We start from the raw sequence: 21,008 nt of genomic DNA, 5'->3' as shown, positions 1-21,008 counted from the left end.
AAATCCCTTTATTCATTACCATGTCCTCATTTTATTGTTTTTAAATGATTACAGCTTGTTTCCCTGAGTCCTTTTGCAAAAGGCTTTCCCAAGGCCAGGACCACTGAGATCACCTAGGCAACCAAACTTCAGGAAAGAAATATTCAAGAAGGCAGAAACTGGTGATGGTTACAGCAGGAAAAGCAGAAAATGAGACATAGTTCCTGAATCACTGACTGTATAGGTAAAAATGAAGAAAAGAAGATTAATTAGCTATAAATCTAGCAGGGGATTGAGCCAAGTCCTTGAATAATTAACCTTTTGCTCTAAATCCACCCTCCCTGGTTCATATTGGCTCTGCTGTGCTACCGAACTAATGAATTCTTATGACCTCCCACCAGATTTCTGTTTCATTACCAACAGACTAAGGAGCACCTTGCTATATTTGCAGAGTTGCCAAGCCTATTGGGTTTTCTTGAGCTGCTGTGACTTTGACCTACTTGGACAAAGAGACAAGGAGGACTGAAATGCAGATCTTATTGTTAACAGCTAAGCTTTTGCAGAGATCCTCCAGAGAGGGCTGCTCCAAATCTGTGAGTACACGGGGGTTAAATAGCACCAGGAGAAAAATCTCAAAAGATACATGGTATAATTCCTACTTATTTTAGAATTACCATAATTAATGTTTATTTTAAAATTATGTTTAGTGCCCTAAGAGTATTAATCATATAAGTTAACAAAGTCTTGTGATTTTCTTTCGAGAATTCCATGATATGATTTGAGATGAATAGACATTTTCTAAGGTGTCCATAGGAAAATGCCATTTATCTGCATGGGAGAAAAGAAGAAAAAAAAATCCATGATTTAAGGTCAATCAACAACTTTAGAACTAATTTGTTTATATATATATATTGGGAACATTATGTACCTAGTATAGTATATGCTCGGAAATAATATTTTAGTAATGCACCTAGGTGGGACAACACCGAAGCTCTTGAGTCAATGATTCTAAAAAGAAATATTTTATTGTGATTATATATTTTTTCAATAGCCATTCATAAATTTTTCCAGTTGTTTGGATTAATTTTACTTGAAGTAAGATTTATCTTAGACATAAAGCTGAGATGTGTCCAATAGATTGGTTCAAAAATGTCTGTGACATTCATTCATTAAGAAGTTATTAAATTATTAATCATTTATGGAAGACCCGAAAAGTTGATACCCCAAATCTGAAGCTGATTTTAGACAAAGGAGCAAGACATTTTGCCATCTCATTACTCTCTACTATTTCTATGTACAGAAGTTAATAAAATGTATTTGCTGGAATTAATCTGTTTAGTTTAGTTTATCCTAGACCTTTACTTGAATACTCTCAATGGATATATTTTTACCCAAGAGGGAGAAGTAAGGTGAAAAGGAATGCAGAAGCTCTTGTTGCCACACACAAGGCTGTATGTGATTTTGTCTTGCTATTTGTTGTTCAGTGGACTCATGAGACACATTGATGAAAGCAGTTGATAAGTCAAATGAAGCATCTAGGTTTAGCTCAGATTGCTCAGCTATGTAAAAGACTAGCGAACACCCCTTCATTTTCTAGAAATTTCATTGGATCTGAATATCAATCTGTTGAAAACAGAGAAATATAACCCAAGGTAATTACACAAGAATTAGAGGGCAACAACAGAACTTTTATACTACTAGTAAAATCTGAGAGTTTTTTGTAAAATGATCTTGTTGAGGGTTTGTCATTATTTTGAAAAAAAAGTTTGATTTATAAATAGATGCTTATTTCCTAGAAAAGAGGAAAAAGTATACATGATCTTTCTATGATGTAAAGTTAGGGTTGGCAGACTACGTTCTGTACACTTAATGTGGCCCATTGCCTGTTTTTGTAAATAAACTTTTATAGGAATGCAGCCACACTCATTTATTAACATGTCATCTACGGTAGCTTTTGTGCTGCAATGACAGTAGGAATGGTAGAAACTATATGGCCCACAAAGCCTAAAATATTTAACATCTGACCCTTTACAGAAAAAAGTTTGATTGTTGGTGATTTGAAAGAAATAGATTAGGTTTATTTGCTTATCATAAAATATAAAGTTCAGTGGTTAAACAACCACTGAATTAAATTTAAATGCCTTTAAAATCTCAAACAATAGAAGTGGGAATTACGGCTTTTGAAAGTAGAAAATCTAAGGCTATGCAATTCTTTTTTTCAGAATTTGTTGTTTTATGGACATTTCTATGTATGCTAAAATTCTCTTTGCCACTTCTTTTCATGACAAGATATTTTGATAATAATTTAAATAAAACCTTTGATGATGAGAATGATGTCAATAGCATTCCATTTTTTTTTCTTTGCATTTATTTGGTTGCAGAATAAACACAAATGAAGAACTAGATTTTGTTGATTAGAAGTAGATCCTGCAGCTTTTAACTATGTAATAATACCCTGCTAGTGTAAAATGCCTTTAGAGATTCTATGGGTAGAGATACTCTTTTTAACAGCAAACTTGATCAAATGCTACCCCTAGATTTAAGATTTTGCTAAAACCAGTCCAGAAAGTAGTTGATGAGCTCTTACAGAATGAGTCAATGCTTTTCCTGCACTGTAAGGTTCCCAAGACAATAGAATGTGATATCTGACTGATTTTGCTTTATTCCTATTATCCTGCATGACATCATGTGGTCAGAGAAGCACTCTCAAACCAGAAGGCCTGAGTTCCAGTGACCTCCTGGGTAGAGTTTAATCATATTACTTAATCTCTGTGCCTCACTTTCTTTATCTGTATAAAAGAATAATAATTGGTGCTACTTCATAGGGTGAATGTAAAGAACTTATAACAGTGCCTGGAATATTCTAAGTGGCCCATGTTATCATTATTATCCTCTAAATCAGGGGTCCCCATCCCCGGGCTGCAGACTGGTACATGGCCTGTTAGGAAGGTGAGTGGTGGGTGAGTGAGCAAAGCCTCATCTGTATTTGCAGTCTCTCCCCAGAGCTTGCATCACCACCTCAGCTACACCTCATATCATCAGGTATTAGATTCTCATAGGAGCATTGGTCCCTGGTGCCAAAAATGTTGGAGACCGCTGCTCTAAATGGAAGTCAGAAGCAAATAAAGGAATTTGCAAGGTAATAAAATAATTTAAATTTTAGGAAAAAAATATTTGTTCATATTTCTATTGAGATTATAGTAAATTAATCAGAATATTCTTAGAGGAATGATTCAAAAATGAAACTTCTCATGGCAGAACACTTTTCCTCTCTCTCACTCTCACTCCTGCTCTCTCTCATTTTTCAGTGTTTAGGAAATGAAAAAGGTCACATATGTAGTTTGGATCTTACATGTGCTGCCTTAGTTTAGGCAACACCTGGCATATCTTCCTTAAATTAACAAAAGAGATTGATTCCCTGACAGAAACGGAAAATCTAGCAAGTCAAAACATTGCCTCAAAAACTTCATTGAGGTTATTTTTTGTCAGACATGCATGTTCTCACCTGGATCATCTCTCTGAAAATGTGCAGGGTTATACATTTAACTACAGTTTGAATGATATAAATAAAATAGAACAGCAGCTCAGGCAAACATATTAAAAGTTTACAAGGAGAGCCAGGTGTTTTTCTTTTTTCTTCAAGTGTTTTATCTCACCTAGTATAAAACATAAAATTTTTATTGTGAAGACAGAAAAATGCTGAACATAACAATCAGCCTGCCACAGCCTGCAGAGCCACACCTTTAAACATCACTCATAGTCTGGCTTCTCAATAGGATTTCTTTCCCCAAAGAATAGTTGTGATCTGCTAATGTAAATTCTGTAAGAAGCATCAAAACCTTATGGTTGCAGTATAACTTTAAGTTGATGCAAAATTTAAATATACAATGATGAAGCTCCTAGCTAGAAAAATAAATAGTAGAAAGAAAACTAGTTTTGAGGATCAATTTTGAAGGAAACACCAAAAGATGTTTTTAAAGACATACTTCCTGTAGCTTTTCTCTTTCCTTTTTTATTGCAGTGAATTTCTTTTCTCACAGTGGGATTTTAAATTAATTTATATATTATACACACTTGTAGGGGATGAGAGAGAAATGGTCTAATTATAGACCAAATGGATACCCTCTGGCTATCCTGCAATTAGAGCTACTAGGGCAATAGATGTTTTTATCCTTCCTTAAGTGGATTCAGTGGTTAATGTGGCAATGCATCTTGATAGTGGTTCACATAGTCTGTAGTGTAAAGTCAAAATCTATAAAAATTATTTGGAAAAAATAAATAAATAGATAAAACAAAACTTGAAAAGTGATCGTAGAACTAAAACTTCCCTTGTCCTGAACAGATATAAGCATAAACTGTGACCATCGAGAGAAAAAAAATAAGCAAAGGGTTTTAATGCTGTCTTTGTATCTAACTAGATTCCAATTAGTTACAATTAAGCTGCCAAGGAATAACAGCTACAGTGACATTGAAGAAAAAAATGCTCAGTGCTTACATAATTCTCACCACCTCTTTAGATTTCACTCACTCTCTCTCTTTTTCTTTTCCTTTTTCTTTTTTTTTTTCTTTTTCTGCTGAGATTTAGTTAGAAATGGTAGCAGAAGCAAAAGGTTTTAACAGGTATCTAACAGGGTCACTGAAGCAGCAAATCTCTTTTTAGTAATTCTTTGGCCTCATACTTTTTTCTCTGTACACTCTTCAGCAAGGGGAATAATTGCTTTTATTATGTATTCTCAATTCTTTTTCCTTCCTCCAGCCAAGAGAGCATTTCCCTGTCTGTTCTCTGTGTACCCACCCCAAACAAGATACTTAACTTGCAATTCGAAAAGAGCCATGTTCTTTGTCTAATCAAAAAAAAAATTCTGGCTAATAATAGAGTTTCTAAAATCCATATGAAACAATTAGAAAATGATAAAATAAAGTGTCATTAAGTGGAAGAAAAAAAGAGCTAATAATGTACCTTATACACACTGGAAGAAAATCAACAGAACTGAATATTGTCTTGATGTGTACAGTGGCTATGCTGAATGTATCAATGAGGTATGAAGACTGAAGCCTAGGATATGTGTACTGAAATTGATTGTGATGATGTGTGATTGCTGACTGCAGAAGACAGTTTTTTGTCTTGCACTTCAAGTAATTAATTATTTGGTGCCTTTTACAATGGTTCCTTATATGTATAATGAAATTATCTAAAGATATAAAATAGGCAATATTTAAGGGATAAATATTTTTGTAGCATCATTGATACATTTCTGTGGTTTTGTTAAAATTATGTAACACTTTTTTAATGAAATTACACATATTTTAGTGAGAGTTATTGGCTAAAAATAATTTGTCTAAATATTCCAGCTATAATTTATGTAGTACTGTTCTTTTTGAATAACAAAAAATATTTTCAAATATGTATCAAAATCACATGACTTTAAATCCTGAGATATTCTGTCCTCAAATCCCTATATAAAGATATGTTCTAAAGAATAGGACCATGAAGCAAAGCAAAAACATATTTACTTGCTTCAGAGAATGAGAGGAACATTGAGATTCAAATGACAGTTTTAACTATAACTGAATGGAGTAACCTGAAAATATGAAAGAATAATAGATGAAAAGCATTCAGTGAACTGAGCAACTCAGTTGAAGTTATGAAGAACAAGTTGGATATCTCAGAAAACTAGGTAGGTCAATCAATCTTCAGGCTGTTCATCTACACAATATTCACAACTAATTGCTGTGTGCCGGGTGTCTGGTGGAAAAAATACAACATGGAACTGAGAGTCTATAGATGGAACTAGCCCAAGACTCTCCCAACACACACAGAAAAAAAAACATAGTGATGGAAATTATAAGAGAATAAACAGATTCTGTTTCCATTGTCATGTTGCTAAACATAGGTGCAAATAAGTTTAAAGATGAAATAGCCAGTGGAATAAAAATAGAAAATAGAACTTTCAAATCAGATAGCTCTAGAGTCAGAACTTCCAGTTCTGCTTCCTGACTCCACCACTTATGAACTACTCATCCTTGATTGGTTCTGAATTGTTTTTGTGGATCAGTTTTCTCCTCTTTAAAATGAATATAATATAGATACCAATTTACTTATAAATATTAATGTGTATATGTATGTAAAATCTTTGGGACTGTACCTATCTTATGGAAACCCTTTGATGAATGTTGGCTATTTCTGTTGTAGTTATCATTAGGAGGACAAATTGTGCACAAATAATGATACTTGGCACATAGGTGCATAATAAATATTTTTAATGATCTAATTAATTAATATGGAAAACTACAAAAAAAGTAAATAACATTTTCATACAAAAATAAAGAGAATAAATAAAAAACACAATTATTAAAAGAAATATAAGTAGAACACATTACTCTATTAAAAAGCAATGACTTTTATGTAAAGAAAACAGGTTTAGATATAGTCTGTTTCCAGGATATGGCTCTTCAAATAAAAATTAAAATGTAATGTTAAAAATATAAGATAGACCATGCTATACCATGCAAATAAAAATAAACAGAAAACAGATAAACAGTATCAACATCAGACAAAGAATTCAAAATAAAAATAGATTAAATGGAAGAAAGAATGTTATCTTAAGATAGAAGATATGATTTGATGAAAATGAGCAGATGTGTAACTATAAACCTAAAGTATTATACCATATTTAAAGGATTTTTTTATATATGTATAAACATAAGGAAAAACTATAAGATGTCATAGTAAAAAGTTATAACATTTGTCTTATCAATCAAATAATCAAAAGTGATTACTAAGTAGTGATATTCATAGTTTTAAAATCAATGCTTTCTTTTGACAAATATAAAAATTTCACACCTTTAGATGTTATAAAAATTTCAAGATATATTGGATTAATAAAATAAATAAAATTGATAGTAATTTTTTTTTCAAATTATAGACATTGTATAATTTGATACACAGAACAGGGGTTTGTGGCGACAGGTTGAAAAATCACTGTTTTGTATACTCTAATATAGTTAATTAAATTAATTTAATAAACATACTGATAACCTACTTCATTAAGGAAATAATTATTTTATATTTATGAAACATTTACAAAAATTGGTAATAAGAAAAACTGGAAATAGTCTATAATGTTTAGTTTGAAACATACAAAACTGCTGCTTTCACAAGTCATAAAGAAACTTTCACAAGTCAAAACTGCTGCTTTCACAAGTCATAAAGAAACTTCAACCAGAAGTGCAGAGACTATTTCCTACCCATTGCAACAGAGCTGTACATTCACAACTAAAAGTTAAAATATATTTTTTATTAGAAATAATTTTTAAACATCTTTTAAATGTATATTCATTCAGTGAGGACACAAACACTAACATTCCAACTCATTTTAGAAATTCACAGCAACTACAACAGGAGAGTGCATACAATCCACACAAGGGACATACCTGGAGCCTGGGCTCAGATAACCAGAGAAGACTATGCCACTGAGCCCCACAGGACATGTACTACATAAGGCCACTCTACTAAGACTGGAAGATATAGAAGCTCTACCTAATGCAGAGAAACAAACAGGGAGGCAAACAAAATGAGGTGACAAAAAAATATGTCCCAAATGAACGAACAGAAAAAGCTGCAGAAAAAGAACTAAACATAACGAAGACAAGCAATCTACCAGACGCAAAGTTTAAAACATTGATTATAAGAATTCTCAACAATCTTAGTGAGAACTTCAACAAGGAGATAGGAAATATAAAAATGGAAATAGAAAACATAAAGAAAACCAATCAGAATTGAAGAATGCAATAACTGAAATAAAAAATATATTAGCGGGAATCAGCAATAGATTAGATGAAGTAAAGGATCGAATCAGAGATTTGGAAAATAAGGTAGCAGAAAACACCCAATCTGAAGAGCAGAAAGAAAAATAAACTCCCTTTCCCCCCAAAATGATGATCATTTAAGGGGCTTCTGGGACAACATCAAATGTAATATCGTTCACATCATAGGGGTATCTGAAGGAGAAGAAGAGAGCAAGGAATTTAAAATCTAGTTGAAGAAATAATGACAGAAAACTCTCCTGGTAAAGGAAATAGTATTATGAGCCCTGGAAGCACAGAGTCTTAAACAAGATGAACCCAAAGAGACCCACACCAAGATACATCATCATTAAAATACCTTATCTTTAAAAGTTTAAAGATAAAGAGAGAATCTTAAAAGCATCAAGAGAAAAGCAGTTAGTTACATAAAAGGGAGCTCCCATAAGACTGTAAGCTGATTTCTCAACAGAAAATTTGCAGGTCAAAGGGATTGGCATGAAATAGTCAAAATAATGAAAAGCAAGCACCTATAATCAAGCTTACTCACCCAGAAAAGCTATGATTTAGAATTAAAAGACAGATAAAGAGTTTCCCAGACAAGAAAAAGTTAAAGGAGTTTATCACCACCAAACCAGTATTACAGGAAATGTTGGAGGAACTTCATCAAGAAGAATAAGAAAAAAGAAAGACCAAAAATATAAATAATAATATGTCAATAACTACATATCTAGCAACAATCACTTCAAATGTAAATGGATTAAATGCCCCAATCAAAAGACATAGGGTGGCTGAATGGATAAGAAAACAAGACTCTTACATATGCTGCCTCTATGAAACTCACTTCAGATTGAAAGACTCCCATAGACTGAAAGTAAAGGGACAGAAAAAGATATTTCATGAAAACGGGAGCAAACAAACAAAAAATTGGGATAGCAGTACTTATACCAGACAAAATAGACTTTAAAACAAGGCTATAATAAGAGAAAAAGAAAGACCCAGTAATTCCACTTTTGGGTGTTTATGCAAAGAAATCTAAAACACTGCTTTAAAGGAACATGTGCATTCATATGTTTATTGCAGCATTATTTACAATAGCCAAGATATGGAGGCAACTTGGGTGTCTATCAATGGATGAATGGATAAAGAAGTGGTCTATATAAGCAATGGAATATTACTCTGCCAGAAAAAGAAATCTTTCCATCTGCATTAGGATGGATGGACCTAGAAGATATTGTGCTGAGTAGAGTAAGTCAGATAGAAAAAGAGAAATGTCATATGATTTAACTTATATGTGGAATCTAGAAAACAGGATAAACAAAGAAACAGCAGAAACATGCTCATAGATACAGAGAGCATTTTGACGGTTGCCGGATTGTGGGAGTGGGGTTGGAAGAAGAGTGACGGGGAGGGGATTAAGAGGTCCAAATTTGTAGTTACAAAATAGTCAAGGAGATGTAGGGGATAGCATGGAGTATATAGTTATCAGTATTGTTATAACTATGAATGGTGTCAGATGGGTACTGGATTTTTCAGGGTGATCACTTTGTAAGTTATATGAATATTTAATCACTGTGTTATACTCCGGAATCTAATGTAATATTGTACATCAACTGTAACAAAAAACTTAAAAAATATATTTTTAAAAAGTCTTCTGTTGACTGAAGCCCTGGACAATATTTTAATAACAACTGTGTGAGAAAAGTCAATCCAGACTAATTTAGCTAAACTGCTTCCAAATTCATGACTCACGGAAACTGTACAAGAATTGTTATGTAAGCTTTTGGTTTCTGGATAATTGGTTTCACTGTATAGATAACTAATACCCATAGAGAGATAATTTGTCAGAAAAATTATTTTCAACTCTTGAAATATTGTAAAAAGATGGAAAATTGGAAGAAAAAAAAGGAGATGTGAACATATTGAAGCATGAAAAGAGATGGAGCAATGGAACTAGAATCCTGGGTTCAAATTGGAATCATGTCAAATATCTTAGAAATTGGTAAAATTGATATTATGGGCAAAATACTGTTATTTTTGGATATTATATTTAAAAATTTTAAGAATAATTTTTCTTGCAAACTCTATTGGTATTTAGGTTTATCTAGTGAATCCATCTATCCATCCAATTTCCCAAGCCAGAAACCTGGAATCAGATACATTCTATCCTTTAACTTGCTCTCTTTTGCTAACTGAACACCAAATGCTGTTGATTTCACGACTTAATTATTTTAAATTTCTCTTCTCTCTCCTTACCTCTGCCAACTGTTTTATTTCCGATATTTATTGCTTACAGCTTAGAATTCTGCAACAGCCACCTGATCACCTCAATGTGTTCTTCACAGTGATATTAGAGTAGTCTTTCTAGAATACAAATCTAATCTTGTCATTTCTCTCAGGGTGAAATTAAAATTCATTAACTTGATATAGAGACTCTTCATAATGAGGCTTCAAATTTCGTCCCGAGTTTCATTTCTCCATCTTCTTGCATTCCTTCTTGTGCTACCAAACCTAAAAACTTGACAATACTCTTAATACAATTAAGAAATTGTTTCATACATCTTTATCTGCCCATAGGTCAAACCCTAGCTCTGCTTCTTATTTATGTGTGCATATTGGTTCATTCTTTATCTTGTCTAATTTTCAGGAACCTCTTCTATAAAATAAGGGCAATCACAGGATATCATCAATAAAGTTGTTTTGATGATCAATGATACAATACATGTAAATTACTCTGATTGCTTCTGATGCTTAATAAATGCCTATTATCCTCATAAGGTCTTCCTTCTGCCTCCCTCCCCTTCTTTGCATGGCTAATTTCTACTCTTGAAACTTTATTAAGATAAGAACACCATGGGAAGCATTCATTCAACCACTGACTAAATTGATGTCGATGCCTCATTTTTGTGTTTTCATAGACCCATTGCCATGGTACTGATCTAACTTTATTTGTTCATTGTTGCTTTATTGTCTATCTCAATCTCTCTAAACTTAGTTCCTATTATATATTCACTGTCTAGCATCTGTCCATAGTATATTTAGAGAAAAGTTTTATTTAATAAATAAATGCACTCAGGATGACCAAATAAAACTGGAAACTATCTATAGCTGAAGCTTAAATTAATTATACTTTTGTACTTTTGTATTCTTAAAGTTGATGAAAATTGACTTAGTGATTTACTTGGTGAATACTCACCAAAATTACACAATCTTGGTTTTGAAAACATGTCTAATGAGGGTTATACGACTTCATCATAACTATTGTTAATCCGCCCTGTGTGAGATAATTGATTTAACAAACCCATTAAACAAACAAACAGACAAATTGGGTACCAAGAGTCCAAACTTGAAGAAAATCAACTAATAGCCAAACAAGTATACTGTAAAGATTTTCCTGCAATATATACCTGTAGTGGAACAAATTGATATTATTTGCCTCCTGATGTGATACAATTAGACATACATAGCATCACCTATGTAGCATTTTACCAAAAATGTTTAATTTAAATGTATTCGTAAGTAAACTTTTAGATGAATTCATAATGTGAGACATTCTACAAGAAAACAGCCCTGGCCTTTCCAACAAAGTGAATTTCTCTCCCTCTCTCTCATTCTGACACACACACACACACACACACACACACACACACACACACACAATATAGGGAACTATCTCAGATAAGAAGAGACTCACAGATAAAATAACCGAGTTGATTGGGCCTTGGATGAGGGGAACAGAAGTTACAAAAGAAACAAATGGGTACAATCAGAGAAGCTTAAATATTGATTGCATGTATTACTGATTTAATGTAAATCTTAGATAGAAAAATGAAACTGTGGTTATGTCGGATAATGTTCTTATTCTAGAAGATACACACTAAAATTTTTAGAGTGACATGTAATGATGTCTATAACATATTTTCAAATAGCCCATCAAAATTCAAATGGAGAAAGATAAAGCAATTGTTATATATATGTGATATATCAGCGTTCACAGATATTCATTTCATAATTCTATTAACTTTCCTGTTCCTTGATAATTTTCAACATAAAAACTGAGAAAAATATACTCTATATGTAGACCATATATACAGATACATGCACACAAACTTGTAGAATGAGTGTCAGGAGGTTGAAAGAAAATCCTAGAGACAAGAGTGAAACCATCCTAAGAAATATTATATCATTAGAGGTCTTCATAGGATGGAGTTTGAGACTGTGTAATATCACAGACATCAACAATTCCTAATCAGACTAAACTATTTTAGAAATATTTTTATCAATTTTTTTTGTTTATATGCTTATTTTATGTATGCTCCAGTGTTACATGATAAATACAATGTCTAAATAATCTTAAAATAGTTTTTAAGAAAATAAAATAAATGTCAAATAAAATAAAATCTAAAGGAAATGAGAACATTCAGTAGTTTCATTGGCAGAGTTCTTTCTTAGTGATACATAAAATAATGGCATATCTTAGTTGATGTCATCTTAGATTGAATAAAATATGGTCAAATAGCTGCATTATGCAATACACTTTAGTGGACATTGAGTCGATAGGTATTTACAATATGTAACTTAATATATCTGTCTACATACATATATACCAATATAGACATATAGATATAAACACATACATATACATAAATATATATGTTTGCATTTATATTTGTAGATCCTATTTTACTGTGAGGAGCTGAAGAATGAAGATTAAGGTATCTAAATTAGATTTAGGATTATTAACATTCTAAACTTTCATCCTTGAATTTTCTGAAATCAAAGGCAATGAAGATAATTCAGAGAAAATCCAAGGTAAATTACAAAATTATTAAAATAAACATAAAAAGTAGTTTGAAAATCTGAAATAAACACAGGTTATTATTTCTTACATGAAAATGTGTAACTCTGCTGAATAAAGTCATCATACAGTTGAGAACATTTTACTGTGAACTACCTGATTTATCAGGTTTCACCTATCACACCTATTCCTATTAGTGTACTTTCTTCCTTTCTTCTTACTCTAATTACAAAGATTCTAAAAATTCAATTCTGGCTATCTGGATTTTTATTTTTGGCGTATATATGTGTGTGTACATATACATATACATATGCACATGCATATACATACATAGATCAATGCATACATTTACATGTATACATACACACACATATATACATATATACATAGGTATGCTTACATATACATATATATCATACACACTCATATTTATACATATGCATATATAGACATATATACTTCTGCCTGTATCCTGTGCTATGTTTGGTTAATATGCATTCTTCTGTCTCTAAGAAATTATTGATTTGGCTGTAGCTGGACCTCTCCAATATGAGTCAGGTGGAAAATGCTATTTTTATTCAGATTTAAGAATTTTTATTCAGATTTAAGAATTCAGATTAAGAAACAAGTCAATAGCATCTGGAGGCTGACAGGCTGATTCACTCCCTGAGTAGTCTTTGCAGATACCCAAGGGGTGTGGGATAAACTATGTACAGGTTATTCAGGCATGACTGCACAGCACTCTATTTTAATTCCATTTTACATTAGTAGCTATGCAGAATGCCTAAGAGCAGCAAATCAATTGAACTACAAGGGATGTATTGAACCATTGATTTTGAACACAGCAGTCGTAGTGCTTTGCCAGATATGAAATATCGATTAAAACAAACTAAAGTAATTTTTTCTACTTTCTTCATTTAAAGTTATTTAACATTTTTATTTTACTAGTTGAATGAAGATACACAAAAACTGTGAGATATATTTGAGACTCAATGCTCATCATTTGAGACTCAATGCTCATGAGACTTTTATTAATGTTTCAAAATGACTTTTTCTAAATGTTCAGCTTTTTAATGATGAATTGGGAAGAAATAATTTTCTCATTAATACTTAACTTGACTCTGAGTCATTGCAGAGAACAGGGATAAAGATTATATTAAAACAATTTTTAAAAACTGTCACAAAAAAATCACTTATAAATGACAATTTCCCTCACAGTTTCACAATGTAAAAAAACAGACTGATCATTAATAATCTTCACATGTTGATGGAGATGCACGCCTATAAAATGAACAGTTTTAAAATTAAATTTACATCTTGAAAATAAGCAGACATTATCCCCATAATTCCAAATTATTTAAAGAAGTTGAACTAAGGTTAAAGCCCCTAAATCTTTTCAGAGATGATAGTTTCTTCTTGGTCCAATTAGGAAACCTGAATGTGGTTATGTCATTGTGGTTCTCAGGATCCTAATTGCACATAAAATCTTTCAAATCATAACACATTGCTATTTCTAAGTTTCTTCTCATCCCAAACAAAAGACAGATTAGTGAAATGTGGAGAGATTTCATACAGAATTGGCAGTCAGCTTAGAGAGCAATAATTTAACACTTTGTACGAGAAATTAAAATTTATCTTCACTCAGTGTAATTCCACTGACTAGCGGCAAGCAATTGTATTTTATTCTAATTTACTGTTATGACTGCAGAGAGATTTAATTATTTCAGTTTAAACAGAATAGCCTATTTGACAAAGCCTCTGGTGTGGGCAAATTAAGGCAGATGTTACTGTCCCTGAGAGCTTCCTGAGGGATGCATTGGTCTCCCTGCTCTGAGCTGAGCTGAATAGAGGGCCCTGAATAGGCTCGGGGTCTCCTGCCAAATATTCACTGATAAAACAAAAGGTGCTTTGGGGATCAGACTTGCTGCTTACATCCTCTGTCTCTGTTATCTCTTGCTCTTCACTTTTATAAAATCTTGCTTTTGATTGACGACAAAGCTTTGTTCCTTTCCTTTGTTTGTACAGTGTGAAAATAAGAGTAAAGTATAATTTCCTCTTAAATGAGAAGTATGGACAGCTAAATATACATTTGTTTTGTTATAGGAAATAAATTATAGAATAGCTTTATTTAGGATAGGAAAGGTCAAAATTCCTACCCCCAAAGAAACAAACAATTAAACATTTATAGCAGTACATTTTAAATATTCCTGTTTCCTCAGTGGCTGTTCCTGGAGCAGTAAACACTTTTGATTCCCAGCTAAACAATAAATCCAGATTTTACTGCTCTTGAACTGATGTACAATTCAGATTACTGGTCTGAGCAGAAAAATATGGAAAGAATTATATCGGCCATAAGCATTTGCTATCCAACTACACATGAAAAAAAAAAACAAACTTTTTAATGTGCAGAATGCATACCATTATGTGTTTACATTTAAAATGAATGATGCTGTTATAGAAAAATACAGACAAGGAACATTGTTTCCCTCTAGCTGAAGCAGTAATATTTTGTTTTTCTTAACTATTCAGTTACTTAAAAAGTACTCCTAGGTAGGTCCAGCTTCATGGCTGTGTAAACTGGGCAGTCACACAGGGCCCCACATTTAGAAGGCCCTTGGTTTAATGATCTGCTGTCTGTGTTTTGAAAGTCTTAATAATTTTTGAACAAGGGACCCTTCATTTTCATTTTGTACTGGGCCCTGCAAATTCTGTAGCCGGTCCTTGATATTTCTAATTGTGTAAAACTGATGCTGTAGTCCATAGGCTTAATTTTTCCTTTCTCCTTTCTCTAAGTGTATTGTATGGTTCTTGTCGGGGCTATGGTGTTTAGCCTATTTTTACCTTTCTGAACTGCTTCTTATGTTCCATTTTCATGATGTTTAGATTATAGCAGACACGAACTTCCTGTGTCTCAGTGCCAGCCATGAATCAGGCTGGGAGCTGGGACCACAGAGCTGTCAGGGGAGCTGCCTGGTTCCAGCTTTAAAATAACAAGTGCTTGACAGCTTAGTTTACATAACTGTAAAATTGTGGCTGTATTCTACAATGCCGTTACATGTGACATAATAACCATGGACTTAATTTATATAGACTTTTTCCTCACAATATAATTTCCAACAAATAAATCTCCCAGGGGCAGGATGAATTTTACATTGCTCATATTTTCCTCCCTGAGTTTGGACCTGCTTTCTTTTCTTGGTAGTTAACATAACAAGCACTACACCTCGTAATTTTACTTTTACCCTACTTGTAACAGCTTATGTTCAGGGCTTATGAGAATATATGGAGTGCTCACGGACTGTGTTAGAACAAGTTTCATTTTTCTTAAATGTTTTCTTTTCTGTTTCCCCCCCACCAATGATTTTTTTTTTCTAAATGTCCAAAGCAACATTAATGATGATCTGCCAGAGTGTAATAGCAATTAGAATTTTTCTTTAAGGCACTATAACAATGTATAGAAAGTTAAGTTTCATTCGTATATGCATGTTTTTCAGTTATTTTTAAAATTAAAGGTTTCAGTTGAAATGAGTAAATGAAAAGAAGGAAGGTGAAAGTAAATAGTGGAAAACATCCCCTTCCCTCCAGAGGAAAGAATAGTCATTGTCTTTTTTATTATTTTATATTTATATAAGGGCAGAGACATCTAGGGCCGAGCACAATGGATGAAATTGTGCCAAAGATGAACACAATCCCTGCCTTGAGGTGCTTTCTGCCTAGGCTGGGTCAAAAGTGCATTCAGGGGAAGGAAATGAGTTGAAGATTCTAGAATTCCACTATATGGTAAGTGCCAAGCCACCTGTGTGCTTCAAACAATGGTTTCAAATGGGAAATGTTGGAGAAATTCTTCTGAAATGTAGGAAAGCACACGGTCAGAATTGAAGGTTAACAATTATTGTGAGTGTTTGTGCCTATGAACAAGTGGAGAAGAATAAAATTGTTAACATTTGACAAGTGCTGATATTTAAATGAAAAGTTCTTAGAAAATTGAGAGAGGATTCAGAAATCTAACCAAGGCTGGCTTTGATCAACCAGACTACTGTTACCAATCTGAAAGGTCAGTCAGAGAGGACATCAGTGAATACTATAAGGGTCAGAATTTCTCTATGGAAAGGAACTTTGAGGGATTCAGTCTTCTCAAATTATAACCTTGAGGGTTATATGCAAAATAAGCTATGTTAGATTAAGTAAAATATATCTTTTCTTGTTTCCACATTTATAATTGCTTAAGTTATATGATGAGATAAAAATTTTGGTGGTGTGAAGAGAAATAAAAGCATAATTTAAATTTTTGCACAATTCCTTCCATTTTATTTTCACTGAAGATACTCATAATTAATTAGTATAAGATGCCTTATAATGCAAAACAATAGAGTAAGTAAATGGTAGAAAAGAGAAAAAGAGAATTGTCCATAAAAGAAAACTAAAAAGTAATATAAGAAGAGCAATAATTTCAATTCTTCTAACCAAGAGTTGGATACTTGGAAACTTTCAGTAGAGTCTTATAGAGTCATTTATCTTAAGTGAGAGTACTTTCTGTAATGTGTCCAGTTCATAAAATACATACTGATTCTATTCTGAGTTTCATACTCAGCTCTTAAGAAGTAAAAAATATCCTCGTCTCACTACTTTATTAGGTCTGCATTTTTTGAAGGTTCTAATTTTCCTCTACTTGATTTTATATTTTGCATAGTGCATAGTACCAGCATGTGTAGTTTTGAGATACATAGAAAATGAAAAAAAAAAGTGATACAGGTATAATAGGGATCTCAGAAATAAATGCTTGTATATATCCTCAAATGATTCTCATTGAGGGTGCCAAGACTGACCATTCAATGACGAAAGGAGTCTTTTTAACAACTGGTACTGGAGAACTAGGTATCTACATAAAAAAGAAAAAAAATTAACATTCACCTTACATTCTATACAAAAATTAACTCAAAATAAATCAGAGATCAAAATAAAAGAACTAAAACTATAAAACTCTTAGAAGAAATCATAGGGAGATATCTTTATGGCATTGGATTTGGCAATAATTTTTTTTGCATATAACATTAAAAGAACAGGGAGATAAAGAAAAGAATAGCTAAGTTGGACTTCATCAAAATTATAAATTTAGTGCATTAAAGGGCAGTATCAAAGGGTGAAAAGACTCACCAAATGGGAGAAAGTATTTGCAAATCACATGGTTGATATGGTATAAATATCTAGAATATAAAAAGAATTCCTACAACTCGATTGCAGCAAAACAACCCAATTAAAAAAAAAAAGGTCGAAAGACCTGAATAGACATTCCTCCAAAGAAGACATACAAATGATTACCAAGTACATGAAAATATACTCGACATCACCAGCCAGAAGGAACATTCAAAGCAAAGCCACAATGAGATACCACTTAAGAAGAAAGAAAGAAAGAAAGAAAGAAAGAAAGAAAGAAAGAAAGAAAGAAAGAAAGAAAGAAAGAAAGAAAGAAAGAAAGAAAGAAAGAAAGAAAGGAGAAAGGAAAATAAAATGTGTTGGTGAGGATGTGGAGCAATTAGAACATTTGTGCATTGCTTGTAGGAATGTAAAATGGTGCAGCTGCTCTGGAAAACACTATGACACTTTCTCAGTGTATCATAGGATCCAGCAATTCTACTTCTAGGTAATTCTCAAAATAGTTGAAAGCAGGGCCTTAAGCATACACTTAAACACCAATGTTCATAGCAGCATTATTCACAATAGTCAAAAGATGGAAACAATCCAAATGTTCATCCATAAATGAATGGATCACAAAATTTGGTACATGCATACAATAGAATTTTAAAAGGAATTAGAATTTTAATACATGCTACAACATGGATGAAACTTGAAGACATATGCTAAGTGAAATAAGCCAGACACAAAACAACAGATATTATGATTCCACTTATATAAAGTACCTAGAATAGGAAAATTCATAGAAAGTAGAATGGTGGTCGCCCACAGCTGAAGGGAGGGAGGAGTAAAAAGTTATTTATTGTTTAATGAATACAGAGTTTCAGTTTAGAATGATGAAAAGTTTTGGAGAAGGAAAGTGGTGATGATTGCACAACACCATGAAGGTACTTAATGCCACCAAATTGTAAACTTAAAAATGGTGAAAATATATTAAAAAAGCAAAAAAAAATTAAAAAAAATAAGAGAATATACAGAATATTTTCTTGGAAACATTTTACTTCTTGTTTTTTCAGGTTATGCTTTATCCGTCCACTTTTTATCGTTGTGAATAGGAAATTGGAGCTGCATATTGACCATGAGACTATGCTGCCTGCTATAAACATATTGACTTTATCGACTATCTTACCAATCAATAACCTACATTAGAAATAAAGTGAGTCCAGTTAAATAATTAATTTGTACATTTAGACGTCATCTGTAGATCTTGACTGCAGTTTTAAGACTGATTAAATCTAAATATTTCCTAAACCTTAACAGTGTATTACTACTATCTCCTTATCAAAAATGGATTGAAACAATTAGATCCTAGGCAATACATCAGGTAGATGTAAGACAATGAAAAGAACTGTACATATGAAAGTAGTATATGAATATGTATGTGCATGTTATATTTCTTCAACTGGACTATCACATTCTTGAGGGGCATATGAAACAATTTGTATTTCTCAAAAAGCTTAACACAAGTTTGAATTATTCAATATTTCTCACTCACTTAACTTCCCATCATTTATTGACTAATATTTTGCTCAAGGTGTTGAATGAGGGCTAGGGAAACAAAAATGTAAAAGCAGAAAGCAAAGGAAAACCAAAATCTCCTGTTTTACTGGCAGAGACAATTAATTACAGTCCCACTGATACGTTGATGGGGTGAGCAGTGTACTACAGGAGAGACCTGTAGTACCTGATTGAAATCTAGAATATTTGGGTAATAGTTTTCTTTGGAGATGTATTCTAAAGGATCAGTAAGAGCAGCCAGACAAATAAATGTAATGAAATGAAGCCACAGAGAAGCTATGGTTACCCAGGTCCATGAGCGAAGCCAGCCTGAAGTCTGAAACTACACACCCTGCCCCCGGATTTGTTTTCTACTATACTTATGGTTCAGGAAAAGTAATTTTGAGTAATATGCTTTTCATAGGGACAAAGTAGAATGATAGACCTTAAACAGTCATTCATCATAAGCGAGAGTTTTTCTCTACTGTTTCTAGTCCATAAAGTATCCACTGATCTTATTCTGAGAATTCTACTTGTCAAGAAGTAATATACTTTTCATAACTTTCCTAGGGCTGCATCTAGTGATTGAACATAATACTGAACACATGTTACATATAAAAGATGTTGCAAAACTTACCTTCAAAAGTCACTAATTAAAATTAACAACAGAGTATGGCGTTTACCTTTTTCCTTATTTAATTACTATTTTAAATGCGTTTTCTGTGTTCTACAGTGCTACCTGGTTGCATGTGACAATCAGAGTGGGAAGTAAAGGCAACAATTATGGATTAACTGACAAGTCAGAAGATCAGTGAGTTCAAGTGATTTGTAATTAGAAGATCTCTTCCCACCCAGGGCTTTAAATACCTAGGCTGTATTTCTTCTTCACTAACACTTTTATCACTAAATATTTACCAGATGACTCCTCCAGAGAGAAAAGAACCAGGTCTCACTGTAGATAAATCAATGCTTGCCTGGACATGAGTGAAGAGCTTCATTTAACAAGATACAAATACATTCACACATTGTCCCATAATATGAGTTTTATGGCATAAATCTCTTACTAAGTAATTTAAAGAAATTTAAAGTATGGATAGGCTGATGAAAATTTTATTTATTTATATTTATTTAATTTTTTAGACGAGGTAACCCTTGGTTGACCTCACAGATTGCAAGGACCTTGTCCTCTTACAATCCCTTATTTTTTTATTTTTTATGCCTATAGCACCTGGTCTTCCTAGGTGGTCTCCCATCCAAGTACTAACCAGGCCCAACTCTACTTAGCTTCCGAGGTCAGACGGGATTGGGCTTGTTCAGGGTAGCATGGCTGTAGACTCTGATGAAATTTTTAGATAGGCTGTTATATATTTAGAAATGTAGAATTCCAAGAATGAAAGTGGAATTTACATGTCCTTAGTCTGAAGACACTATTTGATTTGAAAAGAAACAGAAATGAACTGATTAAATTGGTATGCTATATGAATAGAATAAAAACATATGGTTTTTGAGCTCCTGGCGTAAAACATAATGGATCTTTTATTTTTACTTATCTAAAAATATTAACAGAGTCCTGTGCTATTGCCGAGGTAATGATTGTGAATGAGATATACTCTGGATTCTTACACTATAGTTTGGGGAGAGACACTAATACAAATACATATATTGCAGTATGGTATGAGTGAAATGAACAAAGTACTTAGAAGACGACAAAGCTTACTTGATAGATAACTGAAGGGAG

At 32.7% G+C, this 21,008-nt stretch overlaps 1 pseudogene; it reads right to left on the bottom strand.

Annotated features, from left to right (window-relative positions):
* Positions 1-20,486: 20,486 nt before the first annotated feature.
* LOC112471890 lies at positions 20,487-20,605 on the bottom strand (annotated as a pseudogene).
* Positions 20,606-21,008: the final 403 nt, after the last annotated feature.

This window comes from Pteropus alecto, unplaced genomic scaffold (genome assembly GCF_000325575.1).
Source record: "Pteropus alecto unplaced genomic scaffold, ASM32557v1 scaffold29, whole genome shotgun sequence".
Classification (NCBI taxonomy): Eukaryota; Metazoa; Chordata; class Mammalia; order Chiroptera; family Pteropodidae; genus Pteropus; species Pteropus alecto.
Note: the sequence above shows the minus strand (reverse complement) of the source record. Positions and strands in the feature narration are given on the sequence as shown.